The sequence below is a fragment of the Xiphias gladius genome, chromosome 5 (genome assembly GCF_016859285.1).
Source record: "Xiphias gladius isolate SHS-SW01 ecotype Sanya breed wild chromosome 5, ASM1685928v1, whole genome shotgun sequence".
Taxonomy (NCBI): domain Eukaryota; kingdom Metazoa; phylum Chordata; class Actinopteri; order Istiophoriformes; family Xiphiidae; genus Xiphias; species Xiphias gladius.
In genome coordinates this window covers 18,518,447-18,531,897 of record NC_053404.1, presented here as the reverse complement: position 1 = coordinate 18,531,897, position 13,451 = coordinate 18,518,447, and the positions used below count along the sequence as shown (strand labels likewise).

At 40.9% G+C, this 13,451-nt stretch overlaps 1 protein-coding gene across 2 annotated transcripts in view; it reads right to left on the bottom strand.

The window, feature by feature from the left end:
- Positions 1-13,451, bottom strand: part of LOC120789724 (rho GTPase-activating protein 21-like) — an 85,157-nt gene that overhangs the window by 50,609 nt on the left and 21,097 nt on the right. The gene's annotated exons all lie outside the window — the stretch shown is intronic.

The following is a 13,451-nucleotide window of genomic DNA, read 5'->3' as shown; positions in this document are numbered from 1 at the left end:
AACATAATGCATACTCTAGAATGAAAGCAGTCTTAGGCAGGGTTGGGCAATATGATGAAATAATATACAATCAAATGACAGAGAGATGTGAACCAGTTGAGATGTTGCTATACCATTCATGCCGAGGTTTCTATCCCTTTAATATTTAAAGGAAATATATATTATTCATTATACATGTTATACATTAATATATCTTCAAGTCTGTCTTAAAGCACTACTCACATGCCCCTATGTACATCGGAAGCGCTGATGGATGCTTTATTTGTTTGTCATCTCCACACTGGCAAAAAGCAATTTCAGTGTAAGTGACAGGGGATAAAATCCACAGTATCCCTATCCATCTGCCATATTTCGGCAAGGAAACAATGTCTAGGGAAGCACGAAGACGAAATCTGGTACAAAAAAAAGACTAAAAGAAGTTTATAAGATTCCCCATTTAATTTGACTGACTCAGACAAGTGAGGGCTCATAATGTCTTCAGCTGAACTTTGATTTGCATTGTTACACAGAACTATGACCGTGGATTTTGTCCCCCATTATTTACATGGAAATAGCTTTAGAAAAGGGATCACTTTGTGCAGGATCAATGAGGATCGATTAAAAGAGGAGGATCAATTAAAATGACCAACCCTGCTTCCAGTTTACATATAGACATGGAAGTATTGTTTTAACACAGTCTTAAAATAAATCATGAATGTGTCACAGTGGATTGTCTACCTTCACCAACAAGTTTTGTGGACGTTATTTTATACCAACGGGAACAATGGGAACAAACTGTCAGTGTGTCCAATAAAAGGTAAAACATGTTGAGTGCGACAGTGATACTCTACCTCTTCACTCAGAACAATTTGCTCTGCATTACAGCCTAATCAAACATGTAAATCTAAACCTTGGGACCTCCTATTCTCCCATCAGACGTGCCTTGTAGTATGACATAAGTGGCTCGCCATGTACACAAGGGAATACCTCCTCACTCCTTCGAGGTAAACGTACTCCACAGAGGCCTGGAAACTGCCTTTATTTTAGGAGCAGTGAGAGGTTTAGCAGCAGGATGGACTCAGGCCTGATACCTTTTAGTAAATCTCTCCGGTAGAGAGCAGGGCCACAACATCCATTTAATATTTAATCACATTTTCATCTCAAGGCTCTCTGGAGCATTTGTGCTGCTCCAATAGCTACATCAGCACTCCATGCTGTTGGATGTCCTGTTACTAAATATTGAATACTTCGTCTTTAGTTCATTTTCAATTTAAACACCTCTCCACCGTCCCCAGGGTGAGTTATTGGTTGGGCAGATAATTTTAAGTTTGCTGGTTCACTTCCAACAACAGCTAATGCACGTCTGTCAGCAGCAGGTGTGGTTTGTAAAGTCACTCTGGATTAGAACGCTCTGCTAAATGGCGAAAATGTAAATACCAGTCTATTTTGATTCTGAGGAATATTTGCCATCCGAGACAGCCGACCATGAAAACAACATCAGGAACGCAGTCGTGGAATGTTCCCTCTCAGCGTTTGGTTATGAGCATCTTGTTACCACATTCACTCAGCTCAATATAGCATGTGGTATTCTGTACAGAAAAGACGGCAGAAATAGAAGTCGGTAAACAAAGCCAGTTGAGAAGTTTGACTTGTAGAAGCCAAAAAAAGGATTAAGTCTCACAAGAATAGTCATATATGAAAACCATACAGTCTACTGCATTTATGAGTGAATTGGAGAAAAGGTCATATGTGTTGTTTCCATTTTTACAAAGCATTATGAGCCCACCATTAGAGGTACAATTTCTAGCCAAACATTACTTCTTACCTCCATTAATACATTTCAGACTGTTATATGGTTTCAAACCACTTCATATATGTTTCTAAATTCCTGCAAATCTAAAACACATGATAAGAAAAAAAAAGATCCTTGAATGGAATTATTGTTGGCTAAGAAGTGGATTTGGTGCCATGCAGACACAAAAACTAGACATGCCGCCCAGAAATATTATGCCGTCGCCGTGGCAACAAACCAGACCACAACAATGTCAGCCACTGGACTTGGGTGCTCATGTGATTTCAGTGTTTGTGTCTCCGTGTATGTGTTTATGTATAGATCAGTGCGTCTACAGGCATCATGAAGGCCAGGGAATAGCGCTGAGTTGATCTAAGGCTTGAAACTGGCCATCCATCTCACTTCGTTTGACTTCCTTTGATGTGAACGAACACCGGGGTCGACAATTATCCTGCGGACTTGCGGATGGACATGCTTGCTACGGCTCGATGTGCAAATACAGAGGCAAAGCGAAAGGAAGGATTTATGTGTATGTTCTGCGTCTGGCTGTGCTCAGTTTGTTTTACTAGTGGGGAAACTGGGTCACATTTTAATGTGAACTGCTACAGGTTTTAGGATAGTGCAGGTCATCTCAGGTAGTGTTGATGCAGAGTAAAGTAAGCAGAAGAGTCCTGTTCTGACAATTCAATTACTATAAATACAGACGGTAAGGGTTTTTGTCTTTTTACAGAAATGTTTCATGGTAGTGTTCATCAGAAAGCCTACCTGAACGTAAATAATTGAATGGGAATAATTGTTCAGTATAGTGTTTACTCTTGATGCTTTTACATTCTCATGTAGGACTGCAACTACCAACTATAAACCAATTTATACTTAGTCACTTCATACACTCAGTTCCCAGTTTGTTAGGTACACCTAGCTAAAACTGATGCAGTCTAATACAACAGTCTTGCAGTAAATGATGTAGATGTTTAAGAGGTGTAAACGCACCTGTCTCTCCATACACATATAATCTCTACTCTTCCAAAGTGTAACTACTGTACGTCAGTAAGCAGTCTGTAGAAATAGCCACTTACAGGATCTGTCCCTGTGACAGTAGATGCTGAAGTTGCACTGAAATTAGCTGTCGCTGGAGCAGCTTTTAGACGTTTAAAAACATACGGCAATACAGAAACGTTTATCTAATCCCTGATTAGCTTGACAATTGAATGATATTTGGGAGTGGGTCGGCACGGATTTGCATGGATGATGGAAAGGCATGAATAAAAGCCTGTGAAGATGATAAAACTTCTGCACTGCTCGTTGGCAATAGAACTGATTCAGCCATGTGTTTTTGTTAGTTTAGTTTGTATTAGTTTAGGATAGTTGAACAAAGACATATGTATGTTGCTAAATGTAAAAAAAATAAAAGGGTATTAAACTGCATGTGGATTTTCCCTTAAGTTTAAGTGGGGCCTATTTTCCATTAATGATAGTTGATTATTTTTAGATTAACTGATTCATTGTTAATATTTCAGAGAACAGCAAAAATTACCCTACACAATTTCCACAGCCCCAGGTGAAATCCCAGAATTGTTTCTTTTGGCTGTCCAACACTGAAAAAACCCAAACGTTTTAAATTTACTTTGATATAAACACATAAAAGCAGCAACAGGTTAATGGGATGAAGGGCATGTTCAAACACACAATAAACTGGCCTGCTGCTCTTTAACACCCGCCAGGAAAAATGCTTTGAAGAACTTTATGAGATTACACAGAGGTGTAAATTGTGAGCATTGCTGTCTATCCAAGAAAAGCAGCAATAAGAAGGAATACCACTGTGGTCCAGTTGATAAAATCAACTTAAGCGTGGCCATAGACGCTTGTGAAATTCTAACAGCAGATGTGGAAGATGGCACTATGAATAACTGACCATCAGACAGAGGCTGTACTGATGTATGTGTTGTGACATTTAGGTTGTCTATGTCGCTCCCCTTCTTGTTGCACCGTAACCACTAATGGCTGGACCCAACATAGTGCAATTTGGTCTTGGAGTCCCCCTGCTGATAATTCTGTAAATGGCTTTGTGGCTTCACAAAACATCACATGCGGGGCGCCAAAGACAACATCCAGACTGTGGCTGCGGTGAAATTGACAGGCTTTTTTTTAGGTATTGGTGTGGGGTTTTTAAGACCACTCATGACTCTTTACGCTGAAATCAGATTAGTGGTGTGAAACACCAAAAGACAGGAGTCCAGTTTGTGGATTTGGAAAGGATAAAGTAGCAAGACTGATTAGAGGAAAAGTTACAGTTCTGTCTTTTACATTTAAAGCCGTACGCCAACACTAACCACAGAAATATCCCCAAAATCCAAAAACTTACAGCCAAAATTGTGTTCCCTGAGTTGTGAAACTTGTTTCAGATGTTTACATTTATGGAGAACACAACACAATGAAAACCAGGCTTTTTCATGGTGCCATTTCTTTTTAATCCACTCAAATCTTGGAGTCTAGGACTTATTAGATGATTATCTGCAGCTCTAATTTGTGTAACAAAGGAAAAAAAGGGCCTATGGTCGGTAAGCAGCTGACAGGATCTCTGGATGGGGATTAAAGACAAGCCACCGACGGGGCTCTGAAAACTACAATAAGTAATTCTGAACTCTCCAATTGGTCCTTGTGTGTGACCAACTTTATGTATCTGCGGCTGTGAATGTATGTGACTGTGTGTGTGTGTGTGTGTGTGTATGTATGTGACTGTGTGTGGTACAGAGAGCCAGAAGAAAAGAGAAAGTCTTGCAGGAGGATTAGGCTCAATTCAGGGGTGGCTTTTCAGGACTCCTGGCGGGTGTAAGATCTAATCTGGACATGCTGCATCTGGGCTCCGCGAGGTATGGCTTACTGTAACAAAGGACTGGCTAATGAGGGCCAGGGAACAGACTGCTCCGACTATGCGCCCACACCACTGCACACCCATAAAGCCCTTCTTCATACAGCCCTCGGGGGGTACTGAGGGGTATGAGCCCCACAATCGACTACCCTGAAGAGGTGGCAAACTGCCCAGGGCTGATCAGGCAGATACTGGAGCAGACAGATCTTGTTTCAGGCAGATAATCTGGGTGCAGGAGGCAATGGCGGAGTCAGGTACTGTATATGAGGGCCTATAATACAATTTTACTGCACTCTCCTCTGCCAGCACATTGGGAGGAGAGAGGGAGGCTTTCTTTCCTGGAGGGAAGGGAAGAAACTGAGACAGTAAAAGCAGAAAAAGAGTGAGTGAGAGAAGCTGTTTGCAGTTGGGAATATTATAAACAGTTTGTTTAAAGCACTGAAATAAATAAAATCTGAAATAGGCTGCCTGGCAAGCTTTTGCTTTTGGTCGGTTAAAAGAGAAAATAAACTTGTAGCCACTTGCACAAATCATATCGTGACAAGGTTTCACAGGGTTTGTTTTTATGTAGTGCTGAAACGACTAGTAGATAATTCAGTTAGTTGTCTGACAGAACATTGACTGACAATTACCACTGGAGCTAGACCATACTGCAGATATGTCAGAATTGTTGTTTATGTTGGCTGAAACTTTGCCTACATTCAAAATCTGTCCACCAGAGAGCACTGACAAGATGATTTCTCAACTGTAAAAGGTCCCGCTCAGTATGTATCTTGGTCACAGTTCAATCAAGATTGATTATTTATAATATGTATTTATGTTTAAAAACAACGGACGATATGTTATTTGATATTTTATATCAATATCAGCCTCAAAACTCCAGTATTTGCCAGGCTGCAATTGTCCCTATCATTTGTTTATTATGCTGTCATTATGCAGTTCTACCGAGGGTAACCCCATATGATAACTACATAATATTGTGTATATAACAAGCCGAGCAGAGCTATTTCTTATACTGTACCTCTTGAAAAAAACTGCAAATGTTCATCATCAGCTCGTTACAAATACAGCAAAGATATAGGACTTGGTATGACTGTACACATATTCACATACAATTCCGATATCAAGGAAGAACAAATAGTTTCCTTCGTTAACAAAAGAATAGGTCGTGTTACAACAAATGTCAAAGCTACCACTAAAAATCCTCAAGGGCAAGATCCACTAACACCACAATAACTGCCTTTTCCCATGCATGGTTTGGTTGTGAGGAGGAAGTTGGCACCAGCTTTCTTTTCATTTTAAGGGGTGTCCAAATCAAATATAAGTCATGGCGAAACAATTGCAAAAGCTACCAGTTTAACTCCCAGTGAGTCATGCCCACAACCTATTTATGACCCAGTGCATCACTTCTATTCCACTGGCAAAAACAACTATGAAAATTCACAGTTTGCTATGGAGACCATCTGTGTAGCACAAGAGAGAAAAGCACAACAGTTTCACATGTCTAGGAGAAAAAAGAAAAAAAAAATAGGGGATTTCCTTCAAGACGAAGCTGAGGCTGCAGCAAGGAGAGGTTATGGGCTGGACAGTCTCCCAAAAAACTAACAGGGGAAGACAAAAGCCCTGAGCCCAAGGGGGGGGTTGTTGAGTGAGCTGGGTGTATTAGCAAGCACCCCAGTGAAGGTGCCCTGCTTGATCTGGACAATTGTCTCCAGAGGTCCCTAGACACCTTCGGACAAATGCCTCTGCCAATCAAGCATTCAGTAGCCTCCTCATTCACTTCTCAGCAGCTGCTCTCAGACCGCGAAAAAGGGAGCAAATATGTTTCTGATGACAGACCTACTCCACCCCATCTCAAACACCTTTTGAAATTAAAAAAAAAAAAAAAAACACTGTCTGTCGATGCTTAATTATTGCATCTCTCCTCCTCGCTCAGACAGTTTCCCTCAGGGAGAAACGACATGGTTAAGCAGAGGTGAGACGAGAAAGAGCTTCAGTTCATCAGAAAGCACTAATGAAGACACAGTTATACTCCTGTTAGACTGACGCAATGACATGGGATAAGCCTGTATCTGAATGGGTCAACATGTATTATCTTACCTGGGGTTTGCAACCCTGCTTCCATGCAGTGCTTACCTTGCTTTGCTTAAGGACGGAAGCGTGAACATGAATGTTTAACAACTATAACTACTACACTGTTACTGTTGTAGCGTAGGATTATCTAAATGTGCAGCATAGCAGTTTGCCGCCAGACAGGAGAAAAGCCATAACTTTTTGCATTTGCACTGCTTGCAGGAACACTGAAGTGACATAAGCTGGCCGGTGGTTCGTAAAGGAACGTCACCCTCTGTGCAACATACAAAAACAAGATGGAGGACGCTGAGTCAAAATTGCGTTGCGTTCCCCCCATGTATACATTCAATAAAGCCTAGACTCCAACAGCAATCCATTAGTTCGTGTTTTGTTCCATTTTCTTAAGAGCCATTACCAAACCATCGTTTACACAGCTAATGTTTTACACGTTTTTGTTTTTTGTTTTTTTTTTTTATAAATGGCAGTTGCCGGTACACTTACGTCAGGACCAGTCACCATACACTTGCATTCTATGGTGCTGGGAGAGTACCTACTCTTCAGTAGGAACGAAAAATGTCCCTTAAAACTGCATTCTAAGAACTACGATCATTCCCAGTTCTTGCAGTGTGGACACAATTGAAAAAAATTGAAATTTTTTTTTAAAAACGACGCCATACGATAAAACATAAGACACAACTATTCTATCCTGTACCCTCCCAACACTCTACACCACCATGTCTGGAAACTCCTCATAGGCATCATTATTCAGACACATGGACAAACACCTGATTCAAGAAGCGAGGCTACCAAGACTTGAGAATGGGACGTATAGACTAACCTGTCTACACTGAATGTAAACTAAGTCACTCAGCCTTTCCAGACGTCTGAAAGGTTCCTTTAACAAACTGTGACACTGCCGTTAGCCCACTGCCGTGTGTCTCATAAAGAGCCCATATAGCAGCAGTGAAAGCTGATCTTGGAATTCCTTTGGCTGAGGTTTGAGGTTGGACTGCTGTAGACTCAGAGGAAGGCTGAGGGTGGAGGGTCCGCTCATCGCGGACACATGCCCAACAGATGCGTAATTACAGTGTAATGGGCGACGGCACACATGGAGGGAGAGCAGAGTCCAGTCAAATGAGTACCCATAGCCCGGCGGTGCTCAGCATAATTAAATCTCATTCATTAAGTTGTTGATTCATTAAAATAGGGAGAAAACAGTCCAGGTCATCACTGCGTCTTAACTGGTTGAGCAGGTGTTAATATAATCAACGCAAAAAGAACCAGTATGATGCATTGTAAAACAGGGTGGTTTAATGCAGGGCTTACATGTGTAAACTATGTATAATAAGCAATGCTAATACTGAGTAGGGTCCTCTACTGTGTTCACATTCTTTTAAATCTGGATTAATGTTTGGGTGAGATTAAAATGATTTTGTGGGACAGTTGTACATGTGAGAATATTATCACACACCTTAAAATTTAGTCTACAAGATTTAATTTTGCATCAAAACCAGATGGCCAAAGTTTCATAATTCAAAATTACCTCTAGAAATGATTTAACTAACAATGATGTAAGCACCTAAACCCTTAGCCCCTGATAGCTGAAAAATAAATCCTCCTTCTCTGACTGAGTCATATCTAAGCACGCAAACATGATATGAATATAATAATAAATATATATGAAAAATACACTCATTTTTAGATTCAGTGTGATTTATGCTTTCTGAGATTATCATTATCTCTGAAGTCCAATCCAAAAACGCTAATTTCAGCATTTAACTGTAGTTCCAAACAGAGCATGATTATACCCCAAATAGAAGTATGAGGAAGAAAAATAATAATAGGAGTGACACAATCCATTAACATGTAATTTTCTGGGTAGAGGTGATGATATGCTACTACGCTCACCGGCCATTAACCAAACCTGGAACGTTACAGTTACATGATATGTATCTTAGACCACTCACCCTCTAGGACACCACCATTTCTTGGTATATCATTTTAAACTGAATAAAATCTGGGTGTTGGACAGCTAAAACAAGCAAGAGGAAGATGATACGATCTCTCTGGGGGCTTACGCAGTACATTCTTAACTAGTTTTTAACATTTTATAAAGGTAAATAAGGTAATAAATTAATTGATAAATAATCTACCAATTAATCAGTCATGAAACTCATGAGCCCTACAGACATATAAGAAGTACACAATGAACTATGACTGCATCCACCGAGGAAATACCAAACATGTCATCTCTTGCATCCAGCCGGCTATTCTGGTTGACTGGTGAAATATTCACAACTGCCATTTAAAATTCATATGCGACTACAGAGATGCTCCCAAACTCTAAAAATAGTCTTTACAGCGTAATGGAATATGAAATATTCAAGTTGATATGAACCCTTTTGCCACATCTGGTAATCTCGTGTTTACCTCTCTCACATGCAGCAGCTGTAAGCATGTGCTCTAGCTACAGTATGCTGCTGAAGACTGCAGCCAAAACAGCAGCTGCTATTCTCTTGATTGCAATTATTACTGTTGAGAGTCATCCCAAATGACAGAGATTGAACACGCAGCTCTGCACAGGAAGGACGGGTCTGCATGAAGGATTGTCACAACACTTTCCAGGCTTTTGGCTCTTTAATGTGACTTTTTCATGTTTTCTCTAGTGCTAAAACAATGAGATGATTTGGCAATCAACAGAAAATTAATCGAAAACCGTTTTGATAATCAATGTTTCGCAGTTTATCAAGGAAAAAATGCCAATATTCCTTTATTTCAGTTTCTAACATGTAAGGATTTGCTGCTTTTCTCTCTTTTATATCATAAAATTAGTTCTGACTGTTGGTTGGATAAAACAGGCAACTGAAAGACGTCACTTTTTGTTCTGGGAAATTGTGATATTTTATACACTACACAATTAATTGTTCACTTATTAATGAAGATACTTCTGAGTTGCAGTGCTCCCTTTTCTCCTATATAAAAGGGTTTTGATGCTCTAGCTGTTATTTAACTTCATGTAAAGATAAACATTCCTACATAGATACTAAAAGACATTTCAATTTACAATGCAATTGCGTTATTGTGAAGGCATTCAGTGGACTGTAACAGATTTGGTATGGGACAGATCTGGTATTGGTTATGAATAGAGGCGCTCTGCACTGGAGCCAACCCTGATGAGGGCTGTGGAACACACCCTTTACCCAACACACACACACACACACACACACACACACACACACACACACACACACACACACACACACACACACACACACACACACACACACACACACACACACACACACACACAGCCCCAGGCTGACCAAGAGCTGTAAATTACACTGCTATTATGAGCCAGCAAGAGGGAGAGAGTAAGGGCGAATGGTGAGAGAAAATGAGAGAAACAGACAGAAGAAAAGAGGGGACGAGTTCAAGAAAATGTACACTCTGGGTCACTGTGGATCTTAGTGTCTGACAAAGGAATGATGATCCATGGAAAACACCATGGTGCTTTCCCCTGTGTAAACAAGGCCTGAGTTGGAGCACATACAGTACTGTAGATCTGCCCTCCCATCCTTTCTTGATCCATTTCCTTTCATCCCTCACTTTCCTGCCAATGGGTGTGTATTCTCAACTTCCCCCTTTTCCAGGCAGCCTTTGCTGCCCTTCATCAGGCCTCCGAGTTTAGCTGCAACGGCTTTATCAATTAAGACGTTGACATGCCCGCCCAGAAACTCACTCAGTGTAATCATGTGGCATCTCATCAAAAGAAACACGCTGGTGTTTGGTAATGTAAGGACTCTCGAACCTCTGCATACCGCAGTTGCTATATCTCATTCTGCAGATAAGTCGATGTGTCACCAAAACAACCAGTTGTGATGTGGCAAGTTAAAAAAACCCAAGAAAACCCAACAAGATTCCTGAGCACTAGGAGGGAAAAAACTATCGACATGTCAGTCGACTGCTTTCGTGCTGCAGGAAAAGACGGGAGGGAAAGACTCCTGAGTGCATTTGGCAGCATCTCAGAGAGGATGCAGGTCTGATTTACAGCCCAAGTAATTCTGTGAATCGGCTCAACCGTAATAAGATTTTTTTCAACATCACATCTGAGCTGCTGTCTGATGTCAGCTTGTGCTTCTCACTTGAGTCACTGCAGGGACTGAGCTTGGGGTAACAGGTTTGGGTCTACGGGTGGGAACAAGGATGGGGATAAGAACATGATGTAAGCAGCTGGGAATACAGGAGAAAATGGAGAAGAAATTGGATACCAAGGGTCATGAGTGAGATGAGGCCATGAATTCAGGGTGAAATAAGGGAATGCAGATAAACATAGCCCCAAGAGATGATGGACTCTGTCGAAAAATGGTTTGGACAGTGCATAGCTGTTGCTAAGGTCAGCCAGGACTGCTTTTCAGGGTGGGGTTCAAGAGAGTTCATGTGACCTGCTCCAGACATACAGACAGACATGGGATTTATACAGGGCGGGGCAGGTGTGACTGAACAGTAATGTCCTGTATTAGCTGAGGAGAGAAGAATGTCGTCTTTCAGCTGAGCGCTAGCGTCACTAGCGGTGGGGAATAGTTCTGGAGCTGATGCTGTTTGATGTCTGTCTGTGTGTGTTAACAACGAGCCAGGCACATGTGATGTATTGACATACATCTTACATTCTCCTTAATGAAAAGTCTGTCTTGTTTCATTCAAAAGAGCCCATCACAATAATGGATCGAAGTATTCTTTCGGTGCTGACTGTTTACCCAGGAGGCATCTCCTTTAACAGCTGACATCAGAGGTTGTTTGCAGCTACAACAGTCCCTGCTTGTCTTAGGCCTTTTCCATTCTGCTCTTTGTGCGTCTGTCCAACAAAACCCAGTTATGTAATGAAGACCTTGGCCAGATGAACTGAAGAAAAGACTATTTAGCTCTCCACCTCTCGCAGCGTGGAGCAGCTCAGCCATTCTTCATTGGAATGTTTTCCTCCCATGTTTGTCCAGGGGGGCTGAGACCCCGAGGCTGCAGGGCTGACAAATCAGTGCTCTATGTGAGTGTGTGCGTTTATCTGCCTGTTTGTCTGTATTTTCTTAATCTGAGGTAAATGAGTCCAAGTTGACTGATGAGTAACCCTTGAGTGGAACCACTTAACAAGGGATCTTATGTGTTCTTAAATTTTCCCGTGACACACACCCTTCACTTAACTGCTAGTGTGTCAAAAAAATCTTGCCTTGCTTGTCATTAGGAGGCAGCCAGATGTAGTTATTTTCATCAAAGTAAAGATCAATTGTGCTACTGTCACAAGTGTAAAAACCCCATAAAAATTGCTGTTTACCATCAAACACGCTGAAAAAAAAAATAAACAAAAGCAGCACGCATGGATTACCACTACAAAAGAAGCCACAAGTTTCCTCAAGTTAAATCATTAGCGTGTCCATAAAATGTCATGTCTCTTGCCTTAAACATGACACTTAACTTAGTCATTTTAGATTAACACAACAATTTAACTCCCAAAACATCACTGTAAAGGCTTTAAAACTACATCTTATCCTTCCCAAGAGGACATACTGTAAAGATGCAGCTTAACATTAATGGATGTTATTCGAAACATCGCGTTCTTTATGATATATACACTGTGCCTAAGTGTATATGAACATTTAAAACGAAGACTATAAGATTACCTTTACTTGGCCACTGCTACTACACATGGTTTATCTCTGCTCAGCTCTCCCGTCACCAAGTTATTGACATCTCTCCAATTGACGTTGCTCTGACGTCTGATGCAACTTGTCTTCCAGAACTCATTTGAAATGAATGAGTGTTGCATGATGCTGTCGTGCTGGTGTGAACACATGGTAAGAGTGGATTTGAGACTCTCGGGAAGAAGGGGAGAAAAAAAAAAAAAAAAAAAAAAAGGTCCAATATTAACACTTTATGAAGCTGTTTCAACTAATCACATCGACGCTTGAAGTTAGAGGAGGGGCTTGATAGCAGAAGGTGAAGGTGAATGCAGTCGCTTCTCTTTGTGGACTTGGGGTTCTGTGGAAACTGACTGAGCTAAGCTACTTCCTGCAGGCATGGTGTTAAACATGCACCAGACAGTCCTCGTGACTGTGGCGCATCTTTTAGAGACGAGCAGCTAAAGCCCTTTATATGCACAACTGTATCCAAAGACAGACAGTTTCTTCAGGAGCATTGTTATTACCATAGTGTTGGAGACAATTTTTTTTTATATAAACATCCTGAATATTTTCAATCACTGCAGGCATGAAAGTGGAATTCTCAACGGTTATTAATCATCTCGCTTTATTTTCTTTTCCCTTGAAGGGAAACTTACCTTGCAGCAGCCATTAAAAATAGCTGTATACATGTAACAGTATACATGTAGTACATACATAAATATGTACAAATATATACAAATAAACAAAATCTACCACCTAAAGAAAAATCTACTATCAAACAAAAACAAGCCGACCTAGAGGCAGAAAAAAAGTAACTACAACTAATCTTAACAAGATTCTGAAATAACTTAATTTCTAAAAATGCAGACCAATCACATGTATCAGTTGAACATCCAAAACTGTGACTCAGCACCCATTGTTTGCGCTTAGATGTGGCACATGTGTGATCTTATGTGTTACTGTAAGAGAGGGAGAGAAAAGGCTGCTGGTGATACTGCAAGTCCAGATTGGGGACCAGATGGCTTCACCAGCAAACTCCACCTACTGTCAATGGCTCATGTGGGTGGGA